The sequence below is a fragment of the Palaemon carinicauda genome, chromosome 19, assembly GCF_036898095.1.
Source record: "Palaemon carinicauda isolate YSFRI2023 chromosome 19, ASM3689809v2, whole genome shotgun sequence".
Classification (NCBI taxonomy): Eukaryota; Metazoa; Arthropoda; class Malacostraca; order Decapoda; family Palaemonidae; genus Palaemon; species Palaemon carinicauda.
The window spans coordinates 89,304,681-89,312,180 of NC_090743.1; positions in this window are offsets into that span (position 1 = coordinate 89,304,681).

Below are 7,500 nucleotides of genomic sequence, written 5' to 3' on the forward strand. Positions count from 1 at the left end.
TTATCTTTAGCCCAACCTCTTGTGATAATTCACGCATTCTGGTAATCAAGCATTGCAAATCTTGTGGTCTTCTGCTAAGAAGGTCAGCTTCATCAGCATACTCTAGGTCTGCTAAATTCCTATCACCAGTCCAGTCCAATCCTTCTCCACCATCTCTGACTATTCTACACATTAAAAAATCCACGAGGAGGATAAACAACATAGGTGACAGTACATTCCCTTGGAGTACTCCACTGTTCACTGGAAATTACTTTGATAAGACTCCAATACCAATAACTTTGCACTTTTTATGCTCATGAAGATATTTAATCAAATTTACATATTTAAGAGGCATTCCATAGTAACGCAGGACTCTCCACAAAATTGGCTGGTGTAAAATATCAAAGACTTTTTCATAATCCACAAATGCCATCAAAAGGGAATTTCTACTTTATACTCATTGCTGTACAACACGTCTCAAAATGAGACTTTGGTCAGTGCAACTTCTACCTTTTCTAAATCCTGCCTGTTTATCTCTCAGCTTATCAAAAAATTTTCTCTCGTCTCTTTAGAATAAGCATACTATATATTTTCATAACAACAGACGTACAGTAAGTGTTATGCCTCTGTAATTACTGCAATCAGTAGGTCTCATTTTTGTGCTATTTTCACTCCATTCATCAGGTTTTACCTCTTAATGTCACATTCTACAAAATAATCTTGTAAGTAGTCTGGGAGTCACTTTATTTTTGGCTAGTATCATCTCAGAAGTTATTCCGTCATATGTTGGTGCTTTCCATCTATTTAATTTTTTGAGGATAGCTTCGATTTCAAGCACATCAAGGTCTTCTTCAAATTCAGGTAAATCAATCATATTATTCGTGTCATATCTCCTATTCATAACATCACTAACGTGTTCCATCCAACGTTGTCTTTCTTCCTCTTCTGTTGCTAAAGCAAAACTATCTCTCGTTTTGATGGGTATATGTTTCTTCTTTTTTGCCCCAGTCGAGATTTCATTAATAATTCTATGAGCAATTCTTACACCATAGCCACTTCCTGAATTCATAGGTTTTTCAGACTCATCTGCTTTGCTGTCTAAATATTCTCTCCAGACATTCCTGGCTTTTGGTTTGACCTCTCTGTCAATTCTGGAATACTTAGCATGCTCTACCTTGTAATTTTTATTACTTCCTTCAAAACTTTCCTCATTGAATTCATGTCTTTGTCTCCTTTTTATATTATCTTAAGTATCATTTGACATCCATGGCTTTCTCCTCATAACTGGGTGTCCCAAGACTTCACTACCAGCTGACTGATATATGTTCTTAATACCACACCATCCTTCATTAATTGTCTATTCTTCATCTCTTAAAGACTCTAAGACTGCAAATCTATTCCTACATTCAATTGCAAATGTTTCTCTGTGCTCTTCTTCTAAAAGCTTAGTTGTATCAAACCTAGGTCATCTTTCTACATTGTATCAAACCTAGGTATTCTATCCATCTTTCTGTTGGGAGCTTTCAGTTTTAATTTTAGTGTGGCAATTAGGAGCTGGCGATCACTACCAATATCTGCACCTCTAAAGCCTCTTACATTTCTCAGATTTCTCCATCTCTATTAATGGCAATGAGATCAATCGGATTTTTTTAATTGCCACATGGTGAAGTCCTCTTATTCTTGTGGATGTTCTTGTGTTGAAAAAGAGTACCTCCAATGTCAGATTGGTTTACTGAACAGAAACGTAAGAAATTTGCTATATTTTCATTTGCAACTTCCCCAAGACCCTCGGCACCCATCACTTTCTCTATCCCTTGATTATTTCTTCCAACTTTAGCATTGAAGTCGCCAATCACAATTTTCATATCTCTCTTAGGGATCTTATCGATTACCCTCTGTAGTTCTTCTTAGTATTCGTCTTTCCTTTCTTCGGGGGATTCATTTTTTGTAGCATAACAAACTCTAATACTCATATTGCACTGCTTTGATTTGAACTTTGCCAGTAACAATCTACCATTCACAGCTCTCCACTTGGTTAATGCCTTTTCTGCTCATTGAGTCATCATCATTCCTACCCCTTCTCTTCCAACTCCATCACATTTTCTTGAGTAGATATATATATTATAATACTTTGGTTTAAAGTTTCCTTACCAATCCCCTTACAACGTGTTTCGCTTAGGGCCAAGATATCCAAACTATATTTCATAAATTCATTCTCCACTTGCTGTAACTTTCCAATCTGATTCATGGTTGTAACATTCCAATTACTTATTTTCAATTTTTCTTTAGTATTCATAAACCGGGAGATTATTAGCACCCCACTGGTGGCTAATTTGTCATCTTCTCTTTCCATAACTGACTGAATTCACAGAAGATTCATTGTCTAGATATATCAAAGGATAGCCAGCTCCCTGAGATGCGCAGTGCCTATCTACCTAACGCAAGTGACCCCTGCCGTTCCATACTAATTCTAATAAGATCAACTGCCCGGCATCAGGAGTGAAAGCCAAAGGACAGTTTGTCCATCACCTTAAATCCAGTGACTCCACACTTATATGAGTATAACTGTTGGAAAACATTGATTGCTAAGATATAACGTCCAGCAGTATAATGTTATATATTAATGTGAATAAATTTAATGTGCGCTAGTTCTTCAGCGGTTTTGTGTCTCCATTTTTATGATTTAGTATAATTATGAAGTTTTTTTTAAAGATTTAGATATAAGGCATATAATATATATATATATATATATATATATATATATATATATATATATATATATATGTGTGTGTGTGTGTGTGTGTGTGTGTGTGTGTGTGTGTGGTTTGTGTGTGTGTGTATGTGTGTGCGTGTGTGTTTACGAATCACGAACGCTGACCTGTGCGGGATGAGTATGAAATATATTTTGGCCACGGAAGAAAAAATTAAAAGACTTCATTGGAGTAAGTACTTTCGTTCATTAGGGTCATCAATATACTAAAAAAATGAGAATACATATAAAAAGACATCGTATTTATACAGGAGAAGGAAATCACACAGCTGTCAGTTTCTTCATAATTCCAGAAAAAAAAAAAAACAGATTTTATATAAAAGAAAATAATACCGGATTAACGGAAAAAAATCAGGCCTTAGATTAGAGTTTTGACCATTTGTACAGGAGATTTAAATGGATTTAACAAAATTTCTTTGGATATAATACTTTACATGGATTATTTTACTCAATTCTGTACATCCAATTCTATGACTTTATCATAACCAGCCGGAGGCCAAGGCATTATTAAGAAAGCACCAAGAGACAGTCGCCCTTCGCTGTTTTATTCTGACTGAAATACCTTTGGATAGTCTATGTCGGGCAAACTTTCAAAGGTATTTGTAACTTCAATCTCTCTCTCTCTCTCTCTCTCTCTGATCATCATCGGCATTTGCCACTGCGCTTAATGTTCTACTAAATTGTATTCCAGTGTCATATCCAATGCTTACTCATTATCTGCAAGCGTCCAACATCCATTGTTAATATAAATATGGACGAGGATTATGTTAAGAAGAAAAAAGATATAAGAAATCTGCCACTGAAGAGGTTAGGGCTTAATAGAATGGAAAGCAAAGACTCACTAATCCCTCAAAAGCTAAAAATTATGTTCGAGTTAGAGAGGATGGGAAAATTAAGACAAAAAAAATCCTATACTCTCACAAAGGAGAAAACTCGTTGGTTCATATGAAGTACCTTTTCTACCAAATCCTTTATTCCCTCAACCCCCCCCCCCCCCACCTCCCCATTTTTGCTCCTTAAAAATGCAGCCGTTCGTCAATTCGTTATATATCGGTATATTAATGCCGGATTGAAGATCATATGAATCCTCTGGTAGCAACGGTTTTGGCCTTACATATTAACAATATTACGGAGAAATTTAGCAAAAATTTCATCGAATGTCTACGTTTTTATTTGTTCTTCCAACCCCCCCCCCCCCACCCCCCACCCCCCCCCCCCTCTCTCTCTCTCTCTCTCTCTCTCTCTCTCTCTCTCTCTCTCTCTCTCTCTCTCTCTCTCTCTCTCTCATACACTTTCTTATTCTTCTCAATAAATGAATCTTATTATATCACTCATGGTTTTTTAAATCAGCTGAGAAATATGAAAAAGATCAGATACCTTCTATCTGTAATTTCATGAAAAAAAGCACAATGTAAATACCTTTTAATACGCATTTACCCATTTATTTAGAAATATAATGAAGGCTATATCTTGACGTTGTATCGGACTAATTAAATTATATTTTAATTAAATCAGGTTAAAGAAAACTGCCCAGGAAAGCTATAATGATAAATCTGCCATGAGAAAAAGATTTCTCTTTTGTGGAATATTTAAATTTATGGTTTAAAGGTTTAAATGCCATTCATGAACGGCAAAGGCAAGGGACTAATTAGCACCAAAGCCCCTCTCAATCAGGCAATGGCTGATGATAGCTCAATAGTTAGACCTATTAGTCCACGAGCCAAGAGGGGTTCCCCTACAACCCAATTCCTTATGGCAAAACGATACTTATTTGTAAAGCCTTGACATGTCTATTAGGCAATTATGAGTGGCAACAGTATATAAAATGGGATGTAATTTGTCATTTTTACGTATTTTCATATTTACCCTCATCTACGACAACAGTTAAGAAACAACACAATGTTTGTATCTAAATGTATGTTTTTTAGGTCAAGGAATCCTTTGTTGAACATTTTATTCACCAATATCACTAACCAGTTTAACACCCATCATCATCACTATCGTAGTATTGTGAGAAGGAAATATCTTTGTCATCCTTATCATCATCATCATCGTCATCATCATCTTCGTCCTCATCATCATTAACATTGCTGTTACATGGCTGATCCTGTATGTTGATCAATCTCATCAATTGAATCCGATGGCACATTCAGGGAGTCAAGTTATCTGGAAAGGGAAACTTCAATGTGGACCATTTTCTGAAGGACTTTCCGATTCCCCTGAAGCAGCTAGTAAATTTATACCCTGTGAATACATGTGACGACAACAATGATTCCTTGTGCATGTGAGACTTGCATAGCCAGTTCAGATACAATCCTTGGCCATCTCTTGTTTCCCATGCCAAGTCAAACCAAATGCTAACATCTTACAACTTTAATGCATAGTATAACAGCAGCAAGAAGACATCACTGTCTCAGCTCTTGGCCGTATTTGTATACTAACTTCACCTCTTGTTTTGCAAGCAGTATAGGATGACCTTGGAAAGGTAAAGAGATGTTTTTAATAAGCTGTGTAGTTATCAAAGTATGTATAGTTAACAAAAATTCAAATATCTATAAGTACCAGAAATTAATACTCAATATTATCTCCGTAGATGACCACAGTGAATTAAACTCTTTTTTGATAATCGTGTGGTCATCATCTCTCTTAGCAGGTGGGCGTGTCCATCACACACTATGGTAACTTCATTGCGGCAGAGTCTATGAGCATAAATAGAGCTTGATGTTTTATTATTTGCACATCTTAGCTGCTTCATAAGATGTATTGTCTAAATAAACAGCTGTTTGTTGGAATCATTACTCAGGAAGACTTTCCAATTCCCATGTTGTTTAGTCCTTAGAAGAAAGATAGGAAAGGAGATGGCTTGGGTCAAGATTTGCAAAGCCAAACCATGTCCTGCTATCAGGGCAAGAAAAACACGGACTGAGACTCAGTCTGAGAGATGATGTCTTGTCACCGGTGATACACAGATACTTTGTTCTTAATTTACGGAAACAAACTTTCAAGCAAATAGTTTGCTTTTACTTATGTTATTACGTCACAATAAATATGTCTTAGGTGTGAACCACCGAATTATTGTATTTTAGCATAGAACAACGAACCATTCAACAGGCAACTAAAACTCATGATTCACAATGTCTTACTGCAATGTATGACAGTGTTTTAATCTCTTTAAATCGGCTCCTTAAAGATTAGGAACAACATAAATAAAGATCGAGTTAGATCTAGAAATCACAGGAGGTATATAACACCGAATATCGGATGTTAAAAGGATGGAAACAAGGTCTCTCCCTTGTAGGGAAAATATTCCCTCCAAGACCTGGCCTAAGAACTTTCAAGAGATCTGATTAACCAGAGGAGTGTTCAAAGGTTTAAGGGTCACTCATGAATGGCAGAGGCAAGGGCTAGTGACATTGACCTATCAAGCCTGACCATATATACATATGATCAGTGCCCAAGCACCTTCTGCACCCAGGCTACATCCTGAAAGTTGATTTCACGCTCTAAAAGACTCATAAACATCCAGATGGGTGGATGGGAACACCCAGCAAATGATATATGGCTGCGATGCTATCCATCCCACCACAGAATTATTCATATGATCAAGTTCATCGTTTGTACTTGCAATATATTCCAAAGATGTAGGCTAGTTATGGGTTCAAGGCGTCCTCGTCGTCATGGCCTGGAAATATAGTGAACTTTAAAGTAATCTAAAATTGGGAAACTCTTTTCTGGCATAATATCACAGAGCTCTCCAAACCTATCATGAATAGGTTCAGGGGGAATAAAAGCAAAGTCTGTTATCGTTCTCATTTTAAGAGAAAATTCATTATTTTCTTGATACCGTTTTTGAAAACCATATTCGTGTATTTATGTGTAAACATCTTGGCCCAAATAAAAAAGAAAACAACCTTTAATATTGGCATCAGGAAAGTGAACTATCAAAGTATTCATTATTGTTCTTTCATTCTTCGACGACTTCACCTAGCCGCACTATGATTTTTGCTTTAAATGAGGCTTTAGATCTCCTCCTTTCACATTCGTATGATAGATAACTCACTGTTTATCAGTTCATTTTGTTTCACGTAAATATATCCTTTGTGAAGCAATTTCACCTTTCCTTTATTGGTTTTCCCAAACTCCATATTCTATGGGTGAGAGTTAAGGGATTTATAAGAACGTTATATAAGAAACTTTAGTTAAACTAACATAAAAGAGGAAACGTCTATAACACTATTTAGTCAAACTACCTGTCAGTAAAAAAAAAAAAAAAAAAATGCCTTGTTAGGAAAACTCTAATGGCAGTGAATGAGACAACTAATTACCTACATATTTATTCTTGAGTGACCCAAACTAGGTAATATAGGTATGAAATAACTCAGACCAATCATGAGATTGGTGATGAAATATTGGAGAAAAACGAGTAAGTAACTTTACTGCTATTTTTGTAAGACATTTTACACAGGAAAGAGGATTTTGTCCAGGGGGATTTTGTTCCCGTGGGATTTTGTCCTACTCGGAATTTTGTCCTCAAGGGGATTTTGTCCAGACACCAGCCTAGACAACTCTATCAATCAAGACACCACCGACCAAGACACCTCTGATCAGCGACAGTACCGCCTGCCTAGTCTGCATACCCTATCGGTGAGCGCTTCAACCAATTAGAGCCCTGCTCACAAAGGACAAAATGGGTACTCATCACTCACAAGTGAGAGGGAAGGCAGTCTGACTGAACTACAGCTGCTCTCAAC